Source organism: Salmo salar, chromosome ssa10, assembly GCF_905237065.1.
Source record: "Salmo salar chromosome ssa10, Ssal_v3.1, whole genome shotgun sequence".
Taxonomy (NCBI): domain Eukaryota; kingdom Metazoa; phylum Chordata; class Actinopteri; order Salmoniformes; family Salmonidae; genus Salmo; species Salmo salar.
The window spans coordinates 72,657,455-72,682,145 of record NC_059451.1 but is presented as its reverse complement, the minus strand read 5'-3'; the positions used below and the strand labels follow the sequence as shown (position 1 = coordinate 72,682,145).

The following is a 24,691-nucleotide window of genomic DNA, read 5'->3' as shown; positions in this document are numbered from 1 at the left end:
AACAACAGCTCAGCACCTCTTCACCTCCGTCAGGGGAGAACACACGGTAAACAACGCCCCGGCTAGCGAGCCCTGCTGGGATTACTTACCCACACAACAACAGCCACGGCAGTACACAGCGCTGGGCTGGGCCAGAGGGTTTCATACAGATATGATTACCAAACACATCACAGCCAAGGTAACATGCTTTCAGCAGCCAATGTCGAAATGAAAACCCTACCAGAAAGGGTGGGAACAAAGCGAGAGTGCTGAATCCAAAAATAGAGAAAGTATGCAGGCATTTGATTCAAGAACACCCCCAACGTTGACTGTTAGAACTGTACACAAAGTTATAAAAAGATCCAAAAGTAGTTGTGTAACAGACTCTTACCTTGGGGCTCCAGTTCAAATGACATCTAGCCTAATTAAATACATGTTTCTCTCAATTCTAGAGGACACAATTAGATTTCTAGTGTGGGAGTGAAAATGGGCATGGGAGGAGAAAATAGAGAAGAAAGTAGTGGGAAAGAGAGGGACAAAGAGTTAGAGAAGGGGATAGCAGGGGAGAACGACTGCCCCCTCTTATTAAAGCCACACAGTTCAAGGCCGACCGCAGTACTGCAGGCATTGTTTGTCAAAAACAGGATCCCCCATTGTAGTGAATGGGAAAATGTCAATCTTCGTGTAAATAAAAGACTAATTCTTAGACAATCAGGGTACCTATAATTGCTTCTATTACACCAGATGCACGTCCTTGAACCGATTATTTTATAAATCACACAGAAAAAATTATAAGGATAATTGAGTTGCTATTCAGCTTGCAGTACCCCGGTCGGCCTTCAGCTGGAGTTACTTAAAAAGAGGAGGCAGCACTGAGCTAGCCTGCAACTCCACTTCCTGGAGTAGCTCAAACTGCACATGTTATGTCTCCATGAGACGCCATCTGACTTATTTTGGCTTCAAATGCGCTATTGAGTCTTCACATAGGAATGAATGGTGTTACGTCATCGATGGCTTTGTCCATTTGTATACAGTCATTGGGGGACTGAGAGAGGGGCCCAGAGTGGAGGAGAAAGAGGGCTGTCTCGCATTCCAAGCTGTGGCGAGACGACGACCATCATGCTCCAATACAGTCCCTGCCCAACTGTAAGACCTTACATCACGCTAGCGCCGCACTGCAATCAGACACACACCCAGTCATTTATCGGTCTTCTGAAAGGATAACCTTTCCTCTCAGCTCTGCACACCACAAAGCCCCCAAACACACATTTCTTTCCCTCCTCTCCTCTCTCTCGTTTACTCCAGCTACCTTTTGGAGGGTCACCGAAGGGTGTTTGGCTGGCTGACCGCTCTTCTCATGTAAAGGGAGATGCCACTATAGTACACAATAAAGTAGACAGACGACACTCCTCCGACAAGTCCCTTTTATTGCATATTGAGTCCAATGCCATAAAAAGCTGCTTTCTCAAGGTGAGTCCTGTTCATCACTGAGCTCCTTGTGTGAACTGAACCCGTACAGCCTCTTGTCACTGCTCTCTCCCAGAGATGGAAGTGGAGGAGGAGGAGAGAAGAGAGCAGGGAGGCCCCTGTGGGCCCTGGCGACAGGACAAAAGCGTTTATAACTGCATGTTCGAATCAAGAGAACGTGCTGCCTCTCTTGCCTGTGCCACCTTCCAGGAGATTCCCAGATGCCCGCCACCAGGTTATTTATATACGGCATGGGTTTGTTCAGTCTTCGCCATGAGGTTCCTGTTGTTGCAGCAAGCGCCTGGAGGGAGGGGCTGCCGACAGAGTCAAAACCTCCCCCACCCCCTTGTGAAACACCACCTCCCCCACCCCTCCTCACCTCGCAGTTTCAAACCGCAAGCGAGATTCTTCTGAAAAGGGTAGCCAGGTGGCGGCCATCTTTGAAATGTGTGAAGCCAAGTGAGCACCGTCAAGAATGTAGTTAATATGGACTGGCAGTCTGGTATTTAAAAAACATTTGTGAAATCAATAAAACAAATTAGTGAAATCAGTGAAATCAATAAAACGAATTAGTGAAATCAGTGAAATCAATAAAACAAATTAGCTTCTGTAGAAACACAAAGGATGTCATATTAGCCGAGTATCATATTATCCAAAGTGGCTTTGGTCATTCTTCAGTGTAAGCAGTCTTACCACGGATAAACCGCTCTATGCATTCCAAGACTTACACAGTCACTACAACAGCATTACGGCACAAAATGTCCACCAGCTCATGAAAACTTGTTCATATACTCACTCATGAGGACAGGGACTGGGAAATGCATAAAGCTGCCGCTAATCATTTATCTACGGTCTCCATTTCCACAGGGAGTGAGTGAGCCCAGGGGCTGTAAGGAGAGCTGCCGGTCCATGCAGTGCCAGGGCCAGGGTCAGACGGGGGCTGGCACGGGGCCACAGGGCCATTTTATTTCAGTGTCTGTCAGGTCGATACCAGCCAGCCAAAGCCGCCGCTCCCCAGCTCCCTTTTAATGACCTGGCGTATCCATGGAGACTACCTGGCTATCAGCAGGGGGTTGTCACTCAACGTTAACCATGGCAATGCGCTCCACAGCATGGCTCAGAAGGGGGGAGAGGCTAGTGGGAAATGGGAACACTGGTGCCCAACAGCACAGGGTTGATGCATTAGTTTAGCTGCTCCTCTTGCTCTTTGATATTCCGGCTCGTCCGACGCCTTGTCTACAACAAAAGCCAGGCACAGCCACTAATAAACACTGTACACATCTAGGGACATAATTCTATGAACTTTGTCCATACATAGTCGTGTTCAATAGCTAGCTATGATGATCTGTTTGGGTGAGCCGGTGAGGACGACAGCGGACTAAATGGGATGAGGTTTAAGATAGTGATGCACTGATATGACATTTTTGGCCGATACCGATATCAGATTTTCCTTGCCCCCCCAAAAAACACGCTATCAATAACCGATATTTAACATTTTAGCTGCCTTTTAAGCACTCTAGTACAGTTAAATAGTTAACACACACACACACACACACACACAGCGGTCTAAGGCACTGCATCTCAATGCAAGAGGCGTCACTACAGTCCCTGGTTCAAATCCAGGCTGTATCACATCCGGCCGTGATTGGGAGTCCCATAGTGGGGCGGCGCACAATTGGCCCAGCGTCGTCCGGGTTTGGCCGGGGTAGGCCATCATCGTAAATAAGAATTTGTTCTTAACTGACTTGCCTAGTTAAATAAAGGTTACACACACACACAAACCAAAAAGTTATTTTGTTGGTATTTACATATGTCCCCATTACCAGTAAAACATAATCAACACCTATTTCTTTCTCTTACTTGCTGTGTTGTTTCGTTGTTCTTTTGTTCAGTTGTTTCATTCTCAACCAGGATTTCATCATACATGTCAAGCAGTGAAGTTTCAGCTCTGTCTGTCCGTGGCGCCTCTTCTCGGTGCGCGCTGTCACTGTGTCCGTTTCCATCTTGTCCAGCTGTGTATGTAACATTTCACGTAAACCCTGTTTCTTGTCTGCATCAAAGTAGCGGTCCTTGTACATAGCATCGAGCATGGTGGCGACACAGTAAAGAGAGAATGCCACCGAATCGCTTGTTCACAGCCTGTGTCGGTAGTTTTGTTGAGCAGGCGTTTCAATGCCATGACAGAGGGTATCACGTCTGCTGCCGGCGCAGTTGATGAGCTTATTTCTCGAGTCAGTTGTTCGAATGGAGCTAGCTAGTGTGTTCATGTTTCCAAGTTTCAAACATGTTCTCAAATGCCATTGAAATGGCAGCAGCGGTATAACAACCAGGACATTCATGAGCATGAAATATGACTTTCTTCAGTAGGAAATCCTCGAGGGCTGATATCGCTGGTCCAAATGTCAGTTGTGAAGCTAATAGCAGTGACGCTATTACTGTGTAACTCCGGTAAGGCAACATCTGAAAAATAGCGCACTTGGTAGAGTGTATCGGTGCTCGACCAGTCGGCGAAAGCCAACATAACCCACGACAGAGAACGGTTGATTGTCAAGGGCAATGAATTCCATTATCTTGGCATTTGAGTTGTCTCGCTGAAATTTTCTTACACTTTCAAATGACTGCTCGATCCACACAGCAGACATTGTGGGCTAGGTTAGGAATGCTGTGTTGCACGTGTAGCGCTACATTTTAATGTGGCGTCATTACGTCATGTACCTACGTTATATAGGTATGCACGTCAGCTTTGACATCGGTTTTGCACATCGGCGTTAAACTAGACATCGGGCTGATGTCGGCATATTTAGCTAATATCGTCCGATTCCGATATATCGTGCATCCCTAGTTTAAAATGAGAACTGACAAGAATAGGGGCTGAAATGGACAACTGTGGAGCAGACATGAAAAGTACCTTAAGATTCCAGCCAGCCTCTCTCCTCTGTGCTGCTGCTGTGATGGCGATGACAAGTAGACAGCTCATACTCACTATGCAAGTCCCCGCTTTCTATCAGGCTTTATAAAGTGTCACTCCAGCCTCCTTTTCACCTAATTTAGCACCTGATTTACTTTACAAAAGGCACATCTCAATAGGAGGCCCAGGTAAGTCATGACATAAGGTAAGTAGGGGGTGGGTCTTTCCTCTTTTGTTTTCTATTGCTCCTCCATTGTTACTCAAACAAGGGGGAGGACGATGACATCACGACTTCCTATCAGACCAACCACTTGAATTTCACAGTGTGTGTACTTTAACGTATTTATACTTGGGATATCGCGTTTCAACAGTAAAATAAATACAAAAAATTGCTGGAGGATGTCTAAGGACAGCGGCACTTTTTCTCTCTCTCCCCCTTTCTCTCACCCCATTGAGTGACAGACCGGTGAGAACAGGGGAGGATGGAGGGATGGAAGGAGCGAGAGAGAGGAGACCTACGGTAACTGTCTGATTAAAACACGAGACGTGACCGAGATACAGTAAGCAGACAGCGGGAGCCGAGGAGGCCCCCCCCCTTCCTAAAACCCACAAAGCCTCTCGCCTGTGTCCTTCAGCATATGGGGCTCCACAATGAGACGGGATGGAGGGAGGGATGGAGGGGGCGGTAGGGGGAGGGAGATGGAGAGGAATTCTAAACTCTTCCTTTCCTTTTTCTATTCCTTTCTTAGCCTCTGGCAGTCCTGGCCCTCTCCTTGCCAGAGTGTAGCATCATACTTTGATGACCTCGTTAGTTTAAGCACAAAAACCGGCTAATGTCCAGATATAAATAAACAGTGCAGTGGGGGCAGGGATGTGTGTCTGGCTATGGTCGTCCCTTAGAAAGGCTTGTTGGCCTGGTACGTCTGAACAATAATCTTCAGATTGCCTTTAACGTTACAGCATAGTTGTACATCACACTGAACATGGCAAAGACATAGGCTAAATGGAACTTACACTAGAATATTTCTAACATATTTTGCCTATTTATTTGATGTTCGAGAAGAGAAAAAAACCTGTGCTATGTTCAATATTAAGGGTAGCCAAAACAACTAAGGCCCTTAGGACAGAAGTAGTTTTCACGTGGTTTGACACGGGAGTGGTTGGGTCACCCTGCATAAAACTGCGGGCCCCACTGTGGTACTCAGCGTAACCCAAGATCCTCAAAAAGCTCAGCGCTCAGTCTTGCTTTTCTTCTCCACTTCCTGTTTTTGATTCATGTTAGCTAATCGAATCCCATCGGGGCTTATGTTTCCAGCACGCTGTGCTTTCGACACCCAGATTGTTCTAAAATAGTAACTGATACGATTAGCATTCCTGAATTTTTTTGGGGTTGAAATATAATTTCATCTGAGAAATGTAGCTAATTTATTAAGACAAAATTTGACATTTTAATTTATAGGATTATATTCAAGAAAATATAGTACCCAACATCCAATGTGGACCAAAACGTCTTCCTACGAATTAGTAAGACGTGATGAATCCCCCCCCCAAAAATCTAAAGACACGCATGCCAATCCCACCCCAACAACCAGTATACAGTATCAGTTCTCTATGTCTGCCATAGTAATACATAGTATTAAGCTGCGGCTTGGAGTATTGCTTCTTCATACATGCAATGTATTCCCTGTGAATCTGATGGTTATTTTCCCCTGTTCAGAGAAATTTGTCATTGAAGTCGCTTGCATTATTTACAATAAATGAGTGTGAAAGTACCAGGAATTGACCGCTTCATGATATTTTATTCATTCATTTAGCTTTTGCTCATGATGAAAATACATTGTGTGGTCATCCTCACAATTCAAACCAGTCCTCCATGAAAGCAATTCCGTTTGTCCTTCTCTTACGCTTAATCTGTGTTCAGGAAATGGCCCCTTTGTGTGTGGTTTATTCCCTACAAAAAAGATCTGGATTAGTTACTGTTAGACCATTCTTGGTGAACAAGCAAACCAAAAGGCTACAGCAGTTTTAATGGTTTCAATGGTAAAAGTCCCAAACGCACACTAGATAGTGTTTTACAATGGTACAATGTATTGGGTTTAATGGTAAATGTCACTAATCGCATTAAATAGAGCTGTTTTATAATAATTTTATTGACAAACATAAGACCGTCATGCAATGGTTTATAATATAATTGTATGATGGTTTCCACAACACTTTATTCCCTAGCCCATCTTTCCACCAAGTTTTGGGCTTGTAGGAAAATTATTAATATGAGAATTGCACCATAGGGATAGCCCTCACAGCGAGCTGCCACTTTATGGACTATTCAGGGAGAGTTGGGTTGAAGCATCAGGTTGCTAAGAGGAGGACAAACTGAATGGTGTTCATGAAGGACTGGCTTGACCACAATAATGAAATAATAATGCAAGTAACTTCAATGCCAAAATTCTCTGAATAAGGGATACTAACTATCACCAGATTCACAACGGAATAAATTACATAGGATGAAGAAGCAATACTACAAGCCGCAGCTCCATACTACTTGTTAGACATAGAGAACTGCTAATGTATACTGGTTGTTGCGGTGGGATCAGCGTATGGTGGCTTTTCACAATTTTATTGGATTCCATATGTCTCATTGGTAGGAAAATGTTTGGTCCAAATCTGATGTTGGGTACTATATTTATTGAACATTAACTGAATCATATAAATTAAAATGGCCAATATCTCAGAGATCAATATAAATTGCAACAAAGTAATGCTTCAGGACTACCAATCTTACCTGTTTCAAACTACAGAAATGATTTCAGAACAATCAGATGGTAGATGTCATGGCTTGCTGAAATTACATGGAACGACTAATCACGCTTACCTGAGACCCATTTCTCTGCCGTTTCCTGGTAAACTTGCTCAGAAGGCTCAAACACACACACAGTTACAAACATTTGCACCCACCAGCGTAATCAGCGACTGCTCTCTGTGAGAAATGGCCGCTGCCTCTGGAGCTGATGACCTCTGGTATTAGTCACGCTGGGAGCGTCGGCTGCAGTGAGTGCGTGGGCTTAAACCTCTCTCTCTCTCTCTCTCTCTCTCTCTCTCTCTCTCTCTCTCTCTCTCTCTCTCTCTCTCTCTCTCTCTCTCTCTCTCTCTCTCTCTCTCTCTCTCTCTCTCTCTCTCTCTCTCTCTCTCTCTCTCTCTCTCTCTCTCTCTCTCTCTCTCTCTCTCTCTCTCTCTCTCTCTCTCTCTCTCTCTCTCTCTCTCTCTCTCTCTCTCTCTCTCTCTCAACACCGCCAATTTCCTCTAATGCTAGTCCTTATGAGGAACAGCGGCAGTCTGTTTATACTGCAGTTAAGCCATTTCACTTTGAGCCAGAGGATCAATTTGCAGGGCGCAGAGACAAAAGGAAATGAGAACCTGCTCTCTCCCTGTCTCACTCCCTCCCCCCTAATTCTTTCTCTTCTTTCTCTCTTTCTGCAGAGAAGGGGCCAGTGAGTGAGCACAAGATTGAGAGAGAGGGCGGTCACTTATCCTTGTTCGGGCCTTGTCCAGACAGCCCCTTTAACGCCGCTTGCTTTGATGGAGCTCTCCTAAGCCCGGAGTTCAGCAGTGGTCATGGAATGCTCTTCAGCGCTGGTTGTTTTAAAGCCCTGCTGTGCTGTTCATGCCGTCGCTCCACTCACACTGAGTTCCATTTCTGTAGGCCCTGTTAGAAGGCAGCCTCAGCTTCTTCACCATGTACTAGGCGAATGACCTCAACCTCTGCTGCTCTGTTGAACTCATTGCTAATCACAGAGCACACATATTCTAACGCTTTCTCACAAACTGCTCGGTTGTTTTTCCTCCCAGTGATGGTGATGACAATGAAGATAGTTACGACGTCACTCTGACTCAGGCATAGGGTTGTAAAATTCCGGTAACTTTCCCAAAAATTCCCTGGTTTTCCAGAAATTCGGGTTGGAATACTCCAGATTTACTGCTTATTCCCTCCTGATTTCAGGGAAACTTCCAAAACAGGATTTCTGGAAAACTAGGGATTTTTGGGAAAGTTACCCAAAAGTTGCAAACCTACTCAGGCATTACGCATACCCAGCAAGGTAATGCGAAAACAGTCTGTGATTGAAGGGGTGGGTTTTGACTAAGTCCCAAGTCATTTTTGCCTTGAAACTACGGCCACTCAAAGTACAGGGAACAAAGACCGAAGAGGAGGGCCAGAGTTCATCGTTTGCAGAAGCCTTTCAGCCTGTTTACTGAAAGGACTAATTGGATGGGCAACTGCCTGGAGGCATAGCTAGTTCCCCCACCCCAATCTCCACACACTAACACTATACAAATGCAAACACACACACACACACACACACACACACACACACACACACACACACACACACACGAAGCAGCAACTAAGCGGCAGTCGAGCTCGGTGGGCCATTAGCCACCCCTGTGAGGGCGATTCGCAAAAGGGCGATAAATCTGTCGAAGGGGATCCTAGCGACAGCTGAAACTCTGCACGGAAACAGGCACCGCACTGCTCCAACCAAGCACTTTTCAAAGGCCTCGGCAAAGAAAGAGGGAAAAAAGGAAAGGCGAGAGGAAGAAAAATAAAGACGACCTCTCTGCCAGTCAGTTCATCCATCCTCTCCTCACTCCCACCGTTCCCCTCCTTTCTTCTCATGGCAGGTAGTGTAGTCGGAGAATGTGAGTCATGGGATGATTTAGGCGCGGAGCCTCAGACAATGTCAGCAAGGATGGCGTGCTGATGTAAGAGCCACTCGTGGCACTTCTCTGTGCCAATGACGAGCCGGGACAAATCAGGCAGGCAGGGGATACAGGCCCTCTCCTTTTGATTAATCACCGTATTTATACCACCACCGCCGTGCTGGAGAGAAGAGGAGCGGGATAGGGGAAAGAGAGAGGGTGGGGAGGGGAGTTCAATCCATCAGTAAAGAAAAAAGGCCAATTCTGAGAAGGGGGGAATGGATGGGGGATAAACAGATGAGAGAGAGAGAGAGCTCCTCTGGTCAAGTCAGAGGCTTTATTAGGAGAGAGTATCCAGCAGAAGTGGAGATCCTAAAGTGGTGGAGACGCCCTATGACGCTTCAGGGAAAATAGAACAGACAGCCTATCCTCAAGGGACAGATGGTGAAACATCATTGCTGAAATAATGTTGATATAAATCATGTGTTTGTCAAATTCGGCATCTTAGACATATTTGTAATTAATTCAGGATAAAGCAAGATAAAAAAAATCCATTGATTTCCCTTTTGGTCCGGTTTAAAGGGATGTGCTACAATGTGCTTTGTGTTTGTTAAAACTACACGATTATACGCAAGTGGTCGGCTTGGGTGAAATGACCCTGAACTTTTATCAAACGCAAGTGCCTGTCAAGACCTTTACATTGCCAAAGGAACAAAGGAAAAAGGAAGAACAGTAGGCCTACATACAGACACACTCAAAAACATGTATCTTCTCCCAGGCCTTTTGGCTTTCTACACCAAGTGCAATCCATCAGAGGGATGCAGCTGCCTGCCCTCGCCGATGAAACTGAGGAATGTTAAAAATGAGCAGGAGGTAACCCGTGTTATTTTTCCATAACCATCCAAAATACACTCTCCAAATATCTGGGAATTGTGTCTTCCTTCAAGGCAGAGAGAAGAAGGTTTAGTAATTTGTGAGTTGACCCGACCCCCCCTCTCCTTCCCCCTCCCACTCTCTTCCTTGGAATGAGGCCCAGGCTATGCTTCCTAGAATGGCTCTGTGGTCTGAACTGTGGAGGGAAGGAGGCAGGGGGAGGGGTGGGTCTTCCCCAGAAATCTACAACAAGTCATGCTCTGTGCCAGTCAAGAGGGACTACGCACCAGGAGATGGGAGGGGGCAGAAGGAAAGTGAGGTATACCCTCCTTTCTCTCTCCATCTCTGTACCATTTGGCTGGGTTGTAACACTGGGGGAATTAGCACTTTCTCCCACTTATGCGGGCCCTGATGGTAACCATAGCTACTGCAGCTCAATAGAGGCTCTTCAAGCAAAGGTTTTCGCTGTTTCAACATCCTCCGACTGGAGTCAAGACTATTTTCAAAATTGCTCCAAGAGCCCCGGGAAAAAAAAGGCAGTCAATTATGAAGCCGCTTACTTTGGCTAATGAACAGGTCATGCTTGGAACTCAAGTAGATTTTTTTCCCCCTCACTCCCTCTCTCTCTCTCCCTCCATCTCGTTTTTCGCTCTCGTTCTCTCCGAGGTCTGTTGAATCACAGCTCGTTTTCCCAATGCCCCTGATAGAGTGGACTGACGGACGGCTGAATGAACATGTAACGTTTTAAAGGACGGGGAGAAAGCTGCTTCCAGGAAACCCGGGTGAATTCCAGTGTGCTCAGCCTGGGTGCCAGAGGGACACTTCTCCATCCCTCATGATGTCCAACAAGCTCCCCCCCCCCAACAAGCTCCCCATTCCCCCCCCCCCCCCCCATTCCAGACAGCTACAATCCCACATTGTGCCCTCCCTTCCACTCCCTCGCTGGCTGCCACCAGTCTGGATCATTAGGAATGTTGGCCATCACTCCCCCCCTCCAAGGACGACAGTGTTCCCTGTGATTTCCCTTCACAGTGAAGTAATCCCCTCTTTGGAAAGAAGTCCTTTTAGGGTGAATTAGAGAGGGCTCTATTCAAAGGGGTGAGTGTCAGGGCGGTGTGGGGGGGGGGGGTAACACCAGTCACATGGGCCATGGTTGTCTGTGTGGATTAGCCTGGAAACGAGGAGGCGCCTTTCATCTCAGACCCACCTCGCAGTGTTAAAACACAAGCCATGTCCCCAGTACTAACGTATGGCTGTGTGTCTTACAGACCGCGGCCCTTCATGAACGCTAATATCGAAGTATTGGCTTGGTTACAGGAAGGTAGTGGAAAGCCCAGCTAGCCACTGGTTTCACTTAGCCTCCATTCTAAAGCCGAAGAAAGGAAGAGGCCATTTAAGGGGACTGGCCAGTACCAAGTAGCCACAGTACCACACTCCAACTCCTTATTCCTGCGTCGCTCGTGACCGGCTATGTTTAATAAACGGGAGAGAGACGACGGACTGTAAAGCGAAGGTCCCTGCTTAGTATTCCTCAAACTGAGCACAGTTGACTTCTGGGAGGGTCAAATAAGGCAGAGGGAGAATGTTCTGGAACATGCAATGGACGGCCGAGTTCTGCCTGGGCTACAGAGGGGAGCTGAGCCGCGATGTGCAGGGGGGGGGCTTCAAAAGGTTCAAAGGCACTGCAACATATGTGGCAACTTAGGGAAGGGCGTAAGAGGCCATAAAAATTTGCCGCTTGCGGGAGTACATGCTGCATATTGAACACACGCGGCAAACTCTCTCACACCATTAAGATAGGCCGGTGTCAGACGTAGATGCTGGGAGGGGGCAGTTGGTATAGCGTAATAAAAACACACATTCGCAAAACTGCTACCTCATGAAGTGCTTTAGGAAGAGCGTATTATCGTAGCATCAAAATATAGCCTATGCACTGACAGCAAGGCTATAAAATGAACCAAGTCGTAGTAGATATGAAGAAAGCAGCACAGAATACACACAGGCTATTGGCTTTATCTAAGCAGTCCTTAGATAAGCACCGCACACCCTGTGACAGTAACATCCAGGATACAGATAAACCCTGACCCATAAACACATTCCACACCTAATGAGGCTCCAGTGAGGCCCCGAGACAAGATGAGTTTACAACAAGTCGACCTCACTCGGAGGGAGAGAGAGGGAGGGAGGGAGAGGAGGGAGGCCAGAGAGGGGGGCGTTTGGACCAACATCTAATAAATCTACAGTTCCTCTACCACCCTCCTCCCTCTCTCCCCTTTCCTCCTAGTAGCCTTGACCCTCTCCGGCACCTGGATTTGTGCTGACAAAATACTGCAAAATGGACACTGTCGAACAGACCAGCAGAGGAGGTAATAGTTGGACATGGTTCAATAGATTTGCTCCAGTGACTAATTTGGAGTATGCGAAGGACCCATGGCACACACACACACACACACACACACACACACACACACACACACACACACACACACACACACACACACACACACACACACACACACACACACACACACACACACACACACACACACCAATGTACTCAGATTTCAATACCTCACTCTCTCACACATGTTCACACCGACACACACACCGACAAACACACTCTAACACACACTTCCATCTGTTGTCAGAAAAGCACCTTCACATGCCAGAGTGCTTAAGATGACAAGTAGCTTGCTATTTACCATACACACACTCAACACCGATAGCCAACATATCTGTCCGAATATATCTGAAAGGAAGATTAAGAGAGAAAAATGAACACGGAGAGGGAGGGCAGTTGTGTTTAAATTAGGGCTGTCAAAGTCACCGCGTCTTGGTAGTGCTGTCTCTATCGTGGTGCACTATGCGCACCGCTTTGAGCAACAATTAAGGAAAACACATGTACATTTTACAGTTCTAATGCTAATTTCCTGCAATTCTACACAGACTTATGCCTTAGTTATAATGCTATTTCAGTGACTCAAACATTATAACAAAATCAAAATGGGGGCCTCATGCAGTTTCTCCCCAACTGTCTAGTTTTTACTTTGGTGATTGTTAGTTCTCAAAGATGATCTTATTAAAAAAGAAATATATATATAATCTCCATTATCTTTTCTACAAACTTTATTTGGTTTTAGTAGTGTAAGGTTACACTGAAAAGGTTTTACTATCACAAAAAAGCCTGTTTTTTGTTCGTACAGTCAACTGTCCAATCAGAAATTGGGAGAACAATCACTTAGCGTGCCTGAAGATTTAACAGTACTTGAGTGAATGTGTGTGTGTGTGTGTGCGATTAATCACAATGAACTAATGCCATTAACTCGATTAATTTTAAACAGTTTGACAGCCCTAGTTTAAATAAATACATACTGTGTAGAAACAGGGGGAGGTTGAAGCCAAACCACCCAGAGAATATCTTCTGTAACCAGATAGAAGGGCCTGTAGAGGAAGCAGACCTGATTAGTTCGCCAGTCCTCTCTAACTATCCCTCATGTGTGTACTACACATGGGTTGTGTTCATTAGGGCATGCAACGGAAAACATTTTACAACGCTTTGCTACGAAAAAATGTAATGGGCTTTTCTTATTCAGAAAGTTCTTCCTAGTTTTGGCCTGTTTTCTTCAATTTGGTACCTAATGAACACAAACCCAGGCTAAGGTCTATCTAACGCAGTGCAACAGCAAAGTGCTCTAAGCCCTCAGTCAAATAAAACCCTCAGAGCACGCTGTTATTACACAAACAGACAGGCAGGTCTATGTTTACAGTGCCCTTCTGTACTTTGGGTGGAAAATGGTCTCCTCGCAGCAATAGCCTTTACAGTGCCTTCAGAGAGTATGAATGCCCACTGAATTTCTCCAGATTTTGTTGTTACAAACCCTGAATTTAAAATAGATTAACTGTCAATTAAATGTCAATTTCTTTGTCACACAATACCCCATCATGTCAAAGTGGAATAATATTTTAATTTGTTTTTGACAATTTAATACAAAATGAAAAGCTGAAATGTCTTGTGTTAATAAGTATTTAACCCCTTTAATATGGCAAGCCTAAATAAGTTCAGGAGTACAAATTTGCTTAACTAGTCACACACACTTACTTTGTATGCAATAATAGTGTTTAACATGATCTTTTTATGACATCTCTATACCCCACACATACAAATAATTGTAAGGTCCCTCACTCCAACAGTGAATTTCAAACAAAGATTCAACCAAAAAGACCAAGGAGGTTTTCCAATGCCTCGCAAAAAGGGCACCAATTGGTAGATGGGTAGAAAAATGTTATAAAAAAAAAATGAAAGGAAACATTGAATATCCCTTTGAGCATGGTGAAGTTATTAACTACACTTTGGATGGTGTATCAATACACCCAGTCACTAAAAAGATAAAGGCGTCCTTCCTAACTCCGCTGCTGGAGAGGAAGGAAACCGCTCATGGATTTCACCACAAGGCCAAAGGTACCTTTAAAACAGTTACAGAGTTTAATGGCTGAGATAGGAGAAAACTGAGGATGGATCAACAACATTGTAGTTACTCCACAATACTAACCTAAATGATAGAGTGAAAAGAAGGAAGCCTGTACAGGACAATAATATTCTAAAACATGCATTCAGTTTGCAACAAGGCACTAAAGTAAAAAACTAACCTTTTTTCCTGAATACAAAGTATTATGTGCATATCCAATACAACACATTACTGAGTACCACTCTCCATACTTTCAAGCATAGTGGTGGCTGCATCATGTTATGGGTATGCTTGTAATCGTTAAGGACTGGGGAGTTTTTCAGGATAAAAAGGAAACGGAATGGAGCTGAGCACAGACAAAATCCTAGAGGAAAATCTGGTTCAGTCTGCTTTCCACCAGACACTGGGAGATCAATTTACCTTTCAGCAGGACAATAACCTAAAGCACAAGGCCAAATCTATGCTGGAGTTGTGTTTTATTTCATTAATTTTTATTTAACTAGGCAAGTCAGTTAAGAACAAATTCCTATTTTCAATGACGTCCTAGGAACAGTGGGTTAACAGCCTTGTTCAGGGGCAGACGACAGATTTCTACCTTGTCAGCTCGGGGATTCGATCTTGTAACCTTTCAGTTACTATTCCAACGCTCTAACCACTAGGCTACCTGCCGCCCCAGTGAATGTTCCCGAGTGGCCGAGTTACAGTTTTGACTTAAATCTGCTTGAAAATCTATGGCAAGACCTGAAAATAGTTGTCAAGCAATGACCAACAACCAATTTGACAAAGCGTCAAGAATTTTGAAAAGAATCATGGGAAAATGTTGCACAATCTAGGTGTGGAAAGCTCTTAGAGACCAACCTAGAAAGAATGATCGCTGCCAAAGGTGCTTCTATAAAGTATTGACTCAAGGGTGTGAATACTTATGTAAATTAGATATACGTATTTCATTTTCAATACATTTGCAAAAATGTCAAAGAACACGTTTTCACTTTTCCATAATGGGGTATTGTGTGTAGATATGTTTTTTTTTCTCTCTGCTCTTTTGCACACCAGTATCTCTACTTGCACATCTTCATCTGCACATATATCACTCCAGTTTAAATTGCTTAATTGTAATTACTTCGCCACTATTGGCCTATTTATTGCCTTACCTCCTTACTTCATTTGCGCACTCTGTATACAGATTTTTCTATTGTGTTATTGACTGTAGGTTTGTTTATCCCATGTGTAACTCTGTGTTGTTTTTGTCACACTGCTTTGCTTTATCTTGGCCAGGTCGCAGTTGTAAATGAGAACTTGTTCTCAACTGGCCCACCTGGTTAAATAAAGGTGAAATAAAAAATGTATAAATAAAAAGATGGGCGAGAAAAAAAACCATCTATTTAATCCATTTTGAATTCAGGCTGTAACAAAATGTGGAATAAATCAAGGCGGTATGAATACTTTCTGAAGGCACTGTATCTTTATTTCTTCTGTCCGTCCTCCATGGTTGGTAAGATGAGCTTCGTATTACAATCCGCTAGAACTACTGTGCGATGCAGAGTGACGTTTTAATACTAGTAGCCTGGTATGGTTCCAGTGGATGTACTCATCCTCCTATTAAATATGCATGGCGATCCCCCGGCGGCCTATGAGCCCTCCTACACACAGTACAGTAAATAGCATATCTAACAGCTACTACCAATGGCAGATTATGTTTTTTTTTTTTTTTTAAAGCAGTACGTTGCTCTCTCGGGCTTGGGATTGTCCTGTATGCGTTGTGGAGATCTACTGAAGTTTCAGATGCGGCGATGTCGTGAGAGGTAAGGAGCAACACATAACCCTCTTGAAGCTCTAATCCGAAAAGGCACGCACTTTAAAAAATGTACGGCTGGTGCATTTCTAACGGCTCCGATAGAAAATAGAAATGACTCACTTGTTTTCACTCCCTCACTTGCTCTTCCTCTTGCATTCTGGGAGGCTGAAAAGGGGTCAGGCTGAGCACACCTGGGGAAGGGCCCTTCACAGTGTGGAGTGAAACGAGATTAGGAAGGGAACAACAGTTGGCCTGTCGGCTCTCTCAACATGACAAGAAGGGTTTCTCCTTCCCTCATTCTCTGTTCCTCTGACTCACTCTCCCCCTCTCTGCATTTCTCTATCACCACACTTCTCTATACTTTTTCCACATACATTATTTTCTTCTCAATCCCTCCCTCGGTCTCGGAGTCTCGGAGGTGTTGTGCAGCTGCAGCGCTCTCCTAATCTCATTAAAAGGCGCCCTTCCCTGTGACACTGACCTCATCAGAGTGGGACCAACTCGGACCACAAAGCCGCCCTGCGTGCCTGTTAACCTGTCACCTCTCTGACACGGCCACAAGAGAACCTGCTCCCCCTCCTCATTCCTCCCCACGCAGCAGCTGTCGCGTTCACTCGCTGTCGCAAAGAGCCAGAGTAACAAGAGCACAATTTGCTATCCCACAAACACCACTAAGAAACTTGTCCTTGAGTGATACAAGTAGTTATCACTATACTCAGGTTTGTACCTCTAAGAAAACAATCCTTGACCTGATACAAGTGGCTACATTATCACTTTACATAGGTCTGCAGCACAAACACTACTAAGAAACTTGTCCTTGAGCGATACAAGTAGTTATCACTATACTCAGGTTTGTACCTCTAAGAAAACAATCCTTGACCTGATACAAGTGGCTACATTATCACTTTACATAGGTCTGCAGCACAAACACTACTAAGAAAGGGTCTTGGAGTGATATCAGTAGCTACATTAGGGTTGGGCGATATTACAATAGTATCGGATATCGAAGATGATGGACAGCCATCGTCAATGGTGACGACGTTGTGATATGACAGACGATGTATAGCCTATTTAAACTTGACGGCACCGTGCTGTAAAGAGCTGACCGGGCAACCCACAGCAGAGCCATGCCAAGTGGCCTATTCCTTTGCTATAACCTGCATAATCTATTTAAATAAATATGTTATAAACAATTTACAGAATGCAAGAGAATAATGTCGACAGAGCTAAGATTTTCACCAAAGCAGCTAAAAAAAAATCCAGTCAGAAAATATATATGTTTTTCTCTCATTGTCGGATGACCTGGGCCATATAGCAGAACTCTCCAGTGTCTGCTATTATTTTAAAAGCCTAATTTTGTCTTTCCTCTCCATTTGATATGAATACGACTTTCATTTTGGCTTTCTCCTGACATGATACTTCATGATCAAGTAATGAATTTAACTAACAGAGTTCTCCGAAAGTTTGAAGTTGTTTTTGAATATCCTAAAAACATGATAGGCCTAAGGTAATAATGAGAGAGGTAGAACAAACAACAGCAAGATAGAAAAATCCAACAAGTCAATTTGAACAAAGGGTACAGTTGAGCAAAGCTTAGTGTAAAATAAATGATGCATGCATCCCTCCGAACCAAATAGCCAAAAGCCAAATACTACTTATTAAAATAGCCTATCAAAAGCACTAAGACAAGTTAAAGTTATGAAGAGTATTTCCCAAATAAGCTATTCTAATAGTGTTTAATGTCATAAAGACGCAGCTTTCAAATGGGAACAAGTGTGAACGTCAAAGTCTAGAGGCTATTCTCTATCACAGCTTTATTTTTGAATGAGAATAAAATACAGGCAACAAGAAGTGAAATTGAGCAAACAATATCATGATGGAAAAATCGAATGAGAAGTCAAAAGAAAAAAAACTTACAGCGGAGCAAAGCTTATGAAAAAAATGATGAGTAGAGTAGGCCTACACGATACCATCATATATCACAATGTTTAATGGGTACTTAATACGATAGGAGAAAGGTACAATAGGAGAAATGTTGAAACACCCCCAACCCTAAGCTACATTATCACATTATTTACGTCTGTACCACAAATACTATTAAGAAAACGGTCCATGAGTAATGAATTAGCTACATTATAATTTACTCAGGTCTGTATCACAAATACTAATGGTGACCAAGTATTTTCTCCATTAGTCTTGGAATGAAATATGCTGGGGGGGGGGGGGGGGGGTTACACAGGCAGAAAGGCATTCTATTGAACTCCAACCGTACTTGAGTGTTACAACTCTGCTACATTCTCCCTTTACTTAGATATTTTCCTGTTTCTACGGCCCTAAACAAATGAGGGCCGATTAGACTAAACTCGAGGCAGGTGGAAAATTCTATAGTCACAGTGCCTTCAGAAAGTATTCACACCCCTCAACTTTTCCCCATTTTGTTGATGGGGAAACTTAAAATTGATTACATTTAAAATGTTGTGTCACTGATCTACAGACAATAACCCATAGTGTCAAAGCGGAATTATGTTTTTAGAAATTTTTATAAATTATTTGAAAAAATGAAAAGCTCAAATGTCTTGAGTCAGTAAGTATTCAACCCCTTTGTTATGGGAAGCCTAAATAACTTCAGGTAATAAGTTGCACGGACTAACTCCGTGTGCAATAATGGTGTTTAACATAATTTTTTAACGACTACCTCATATCTGTACCCCACACATACAATTGTCTGTAATGTTCCTCAGTCGAGCATGGTGAAGTTATTAATTACACTTTCGATGGTGTATCAATACACCCAGTCACTACAAAGACACAGGCGTCCTTCCTAACTTAGTTGCTGGAGAGGAAGGAAACCGCTCAGGGATTTCACCATGACTAATGGTGATTTTAAACCAGAGTTAAATGGCTTTGATAGGAGAAAACTGAGGATGGATCAACAACATTGTAGCTACTCCACAATGCTAACCTAAATGACAGAATGAAAAGGCAGCCTGTACAGAATATAAATATTCCAAAACATGCATCATGTTTGCAATAAGGCACTAAAGCAATACTGCAAATAAATGAACTGAATACATAGCATTATGTTGGGGGCAAGTCCAACACAACACTCACCAATTTCAAGCATGGTGGTGGCTGCATCATGTTATGGGTATACTTGTCATCAGCAAGGACTAGGGAGTTTTTGGGGGGGATAAAAAGAAAAGGAAAAAATCATAGAAGAAAACCTGATTCAGTCTGCTTTCAAACAGACAGAGACAAATCCACTTTTCAGCAGGACAACAACCTGAAGTGCAAGGCCAATTATACACTGGAGTTACTTACCAAGATGGCATTGCATGTTCCTGAGTGGCCTCGTTACAGTTTTGAGTTAAATCGTCTTGAAAATCTATTGCAAGACTTGAAAACAGCTGTCCAGCAAAGACCAACAACCAACTTGATAGAGCTTGAAGAATTTAAAAAAGAATAAATGGGCAAATATTGCACAATCCAGGTTTGCAAAGCTCTTATAGACTTACCCAGAAAGACTCAAATGGTGTAATCGCTGCCAAAGGGGATTTTAACATGTACTGACTCAGGGCGTTGAATACTTATCTAATCAAAATATATTACATACGTAGATCATTGACAAAAAACAGACAATTAAATCCCTTTTAATCACATCTTGAGACAACAAAACATGGAAAAAGTCAAGGGGAGTGAACACTTTCTGAAGGCACTGCAGATGGATGGCGATAATCATCGCTGCTCAGCTATCATCACTGCAGGCTTGGGCTAAAAGGAAGGGCTCAGGAAGAGATACTACCAACTGCTAGCCAAGGGCCTTGGAGCTATTTTAAGACCATTGTGCTGGCTTTACTCTGGTTGACGAGTATTACTCCATTATAGGGGCAATGACACTATCCTTCTACACAGCCAAATTGGATAATAGAATCAGATAGATACATGACTGAATAAAGAGCACTGTGGTTTGCTACAGCCTTGACCTTGCTTAACGCCACAGGCACGGTTTGCACACAACAGTAGTGTGAGGGTTGAAAGAAAGGAGAGGAGGATAGGATGGGACAAAGGAGAGGCAGTAGACCTGGCATGTTGATTCACATCTCAACCAGGCGACCAAAAACGTTCACTCAAAGAAAGGCCAGCTATTCAGCTCACAGAATCATATCGCAATCTTGTACACTTGTCTCCAGTCTTTTGAGTCGACAGTCAGGCTAACCGTTAACTGAATAATAGCCTGAGTGAGTGAGATATTTATTCCACTGTTGTTGTAGCTAAGCGCAGAGGCAGGTCTTGAAAGATTGCAGGTAAACCATCAGTTTGATGTTTCCGGCCTAACTGCCACTTCCTTGGCTCTCACCAGACACCCTGTAATACCAGCTATTTCGCTAGACCTCAATAGAGTTCAGGAGAGGCTCATAAAATTAGATCCACAGCACATAGCTGCCAAGATGCTGGACTGTTCTCCAGCTAAGTAGTCTGAGAAGCAGTCATCAAACGCAATGAATAACAGAGCGTTTCTCTTCCCCTTATGTCTTCTCACTCACAGTACATAAAACAGAGAGTGAAAAACAGGGAACATTTAATGGCTGCTCTTGGGTCAGAGGTCCTTTCAAGCTTGGACCACATCCTCTCCAATACCCCATATTTAAGGTCTGATCCCAGGTCAGTTGAAGTTAAATCCACCCAAAAAGAGAAAGAGCCATGTGAGACTGTGGAACTTGTTTTGAGAATGGGTCAACATTCCTTACAGGAAAACTCCACTCAAATACGATATTTTGCTATTTGTTTCATTAGACCATTGTTGACAATAGTCCCTAAATGTTTTGCTTGTCAGCAATCAAGTTTTCACGATATCTAACTTTCAAAATACAGAAATCATCCCCCGTATGATGCATTTTGAATCACACTGCAGGTCTAAGGAATGTGATTTCACCCAACAGTATGGCCATATATGAGAAAATTAACCCTGATACTGTATGTATCAAATTACATTTTAAAACAGTTTAGATGTAATCGTAAAATTATTTTGCATGCTCCGAGTCTCAGATGTGGTTTTGCATAAGGATAATTTAAGACAGTCTTCTCTTAGACTGAAAAACAGATTCTTATCTCCAGGCCATCAGACTGTTAAATAGTCAGTTAGCCGGCCTCCGCCCAGCGCCCTGCCCTGAACTTTAGTCACAGTTACTTGCCGGCTACCACCCGGTACTCAACCCTGCACCTTCAGAGACTGGTGTCCTATGTACACAGTCATTAAACATTGGTCACTTTAATAATAATGTTTACATACTTTATTCTAGTCAAGGCTCATCCTACATACAGTGGGGCAAAAAAGTATTTAGTCAGCCACCAATTGTGCAAGTTCTCCCACTTAAAAAGATGAGAGAGGCCTGTAATTTTCATCATAGGTACACTTCAACTATGACAGACAAAATGAGAAAAAGAAATCCAGAAAATCACATTGTAGGATTTTTAATTTATTTATTTGCAAATTATGGTGGAAAATAAGTATTTGGTCAATAACAAAAGTTTATCTCAATACTTTGTTATATACGCTTTGTTGGCAATGACACAGGTCAAACGTGTTCTGTAAGTCTTCACAAGGTTTTCACACACTGTTGCTGGTATTTTGGCCCATTCCTCCATGCAGATCTCCTCTAGAGCAGTGATGTTTTGGGGCTGTCGCTGGGCAACACGGACTTTCAACTCCCTCCAAAGATTTTCTATGGGGTTGAGATCTGGAGACTAGCTAGGCCACTCCAGGACCTTGAAATGCTTCTTACGAAGCCACTCCTTCGTTGCCCGGGCGGTGTTTTTGGGATCATTGTCATGCTGAAAGACCCAGCCACGTTTCATCTTCAATGCCCTTGCTGATGGAAGGAGGTTTTCACTCAAAATCTCACGATACATGGCCCCATTCATTCTTTCCTTTACACGGATCAGTCGTCCTGGTCCCTTTGCAGAAAATCAGCCACAAAGCATGATGTTTCCACCCCCATGCTTCACAGTAGGTATGGTGTTCTTTGGATGCAACTCAGCATTCTTTGTCCTCCAAACACGACGAGTTGAGTTTTTACCAAAAAGTTCTATTTTGGTTTCATCTGACCATATGACATTCTCCCAATCCTCTTCTGGATCATCCAAATGCTCTCTAGCAAACTTCAGACGGGCCTAGACATGTACTGGCTTAAGCAGGGGGACATGTCTGGCACTGCAGGATTTGAGTCCCTGGCGGCGTAGTGTGTTACTGATGGTAGGCTTTGTTACTTTGGTCCCAGCTCTCTGCAGGTCATTCACTAGGTCCCCCCGTGTGCTTCTGGGACTTTTGCTCACCGTTCTTATGATAATTTTGACCCCACGGGGTGAGATCTTGCGTGGAGCCCCAGATAGAGGGAGATTATCAATGGTCTTGTATGTCTTCCATTTCCTAATAATTGCTCCCACAATTAATTTCTTCAAACCAAGCTGCTTACCTATTGCAGATTCAGTCTTCCCTGCCTGGTGCAGGTCTACAATTTTGTTTCTGGTGTCCTTTGACAGCTCTTTGGTCTTGGCCATAGTGGAGTTTGGAGTATGACTGTTTGAGGTTGTGGACAGGTGTCTTTTATACTGATAACAAGTTCAAACAGGTGCCATTAATACAGGTAACGAGTGGAGGACAGAGGAGCCTCTTAAAGAAGAAGTTACAGGTCTGTGAGAGCCAGAAATCTTGCTTGTTTGTAGGTGACAAAATACTTATTTTCCACCATAATTTGCAAATAAATTCATTACAAATCCTACAATGTGATTTTCTGGAATTTTTTTTCCTCATTTTGTCTGTCATAGTTGACGTGTACCTATGATGAAAATTACAGGCCTCTCTCATCTTTTTAAGTGGGAGAACTTGCACAATTGGTGGCTGACTAAATACTTTTTTGCCCCACTGTAACTACATCTCCACACATCTTTTCATATACTGTCCATGTCTACACACACACACACACACACACACACACACACACTTTCTTAATTCCTTTCTTTTTGGGATTTGGGTGTATTGTTTTGTATTACTGTACTGTTAGAACTAAGAACATAGCCATATCGCTACACCTGCGATAACATCTGTAAAATATGTGTATGTGAGTAAAACATGGTGCTTAATATGGAGCTTTATTTATTTTTAAAGAAATTGAATATAGATATTTTATTACTTGTTATTTTAGTTGTTCTTCCAGTTAGCAACATATTCTTCAATAAAAAAATTAAGCCAAGTGGTTATTCTGTGACTTTAGCTAATAAGCTTTCTTTTCTTTTCCTTCTTTTTAAGCTTTCTTTTCTTTGCCGTGGTATTGTTTTGGTATTGAGTATTGTTTTGGTGTTGAGTATCGTGAAACTAAACGTGGTATCAGTATCAAAGTCAAAATTCTTACAGCACTTGTATGTTTCGAAGTTTGGACAGGACAGTACAGCACAGCGAGTAAAGCACAGTAGAGTATAGTACAATACAGTACTGAGTACATTAACAGTACAGCACTGTACAGTGAGTAGAGCACAGTAGATTACAGTCCAATACAATAGTACAGTACAGTATATTGCACAGTACTCTACTATACTGAACTCTACCCTACCCTAGTTCTACTCTGCTGTATTGTACTGCACTCTACTGTGCTGCACAGTGATGTCCAAACTTGTGAAACATGGGGAGAATGACATCAATATCCATATTTATGCATTTCTGTTTAGTACAGATCAGGAATCCATGATGCAATTCTGTTATCAGGTGTGGTCGCATAAAAACCTGAGGGAGATTTTACCGTAATTCCGTTACCAAAGTTTGAGTCGACACAGTTTTTCCACCAAATGAGTTTAATGTATATTTTTCAGTAGAAATTGTTAAAAGTATTCCTTGTGCGTATGGTTTGTTAAACTTTGAAATCATAAAAATGTATGCCAAACAAAAAACAAAGTACAGAATCTAAGTCAAAGCGTAATTCTGTTAGCGTGGAATTGCCCACAGCAGGCTGGTAAAGCTAACATTATCAGGCTAGTAGGGCTAATGTTAGCATGCTACTTGGCTAGCAACCTTGCAAGCTGATTTGTAACAAATTCAAAATGTATTTGCTTGTAAGTTGGCTGAAATTTTAATTGAACGATTTGGTTTAATTTGCAGTTATACATTTGAAGTTATTTCTGTTGGTGTTTACATTATAGGGAATAGGCTGGCTTGCCGGGTCCTCCGTATAACGTCACACCCAGCAAAAACATTTTTTCCGACATATCTTCCGCATTCTTTGGAATTCTGATTTGTTTTATGTAATAACTAGAAAAATATTAAAGTGAGGTATAACTTTGCATTGGGACTTTTGATCCGTATACTAATGCAAATCCATATGTTACATGTGGTTACGTTTATGCTATCTACCCTTAAAGATACCCTCAGGCCGCCAGTGTTCACAAACTGTAGTGGTGAGAGCAAGTTAACTGCCTGACATTTTCAGGGCTGAAAACGTTATGGGCCGGACAAGATTA

At 43.2% G+C, this 24,691-nt stretch overlaps 1 protein-coding gene across 4 annotated transcripts in view; it reads right to left on the bottom strand.

The window, feature by feature from the left end:
* The window catches only part of znf609a (zinc finger protein 609a), a 198,516-nt gene that overhangs the window by 42,532 nt on the left and 131,293 nt on the right, over positions 1–24,691 (bottom strand). Inside the window, exon 1 of one of the 4 annotated variants that reach the window (XM_014123966.2) lies at positions 7,227–7,421. The exons of 2 other annotated variants lie outside the window; for them this stretch is intronic. The gene's annotated coding sequence lies outside the window, so the exon portion shown is untranslated. Of the gene's footprint in view, positions 1–370; positions 598–7,226; positions 7,422–24,691 lie in introns of those variants that run through there. One more of the 4 variants, XM_014123964.2, reaches the window with a different exon arrangement.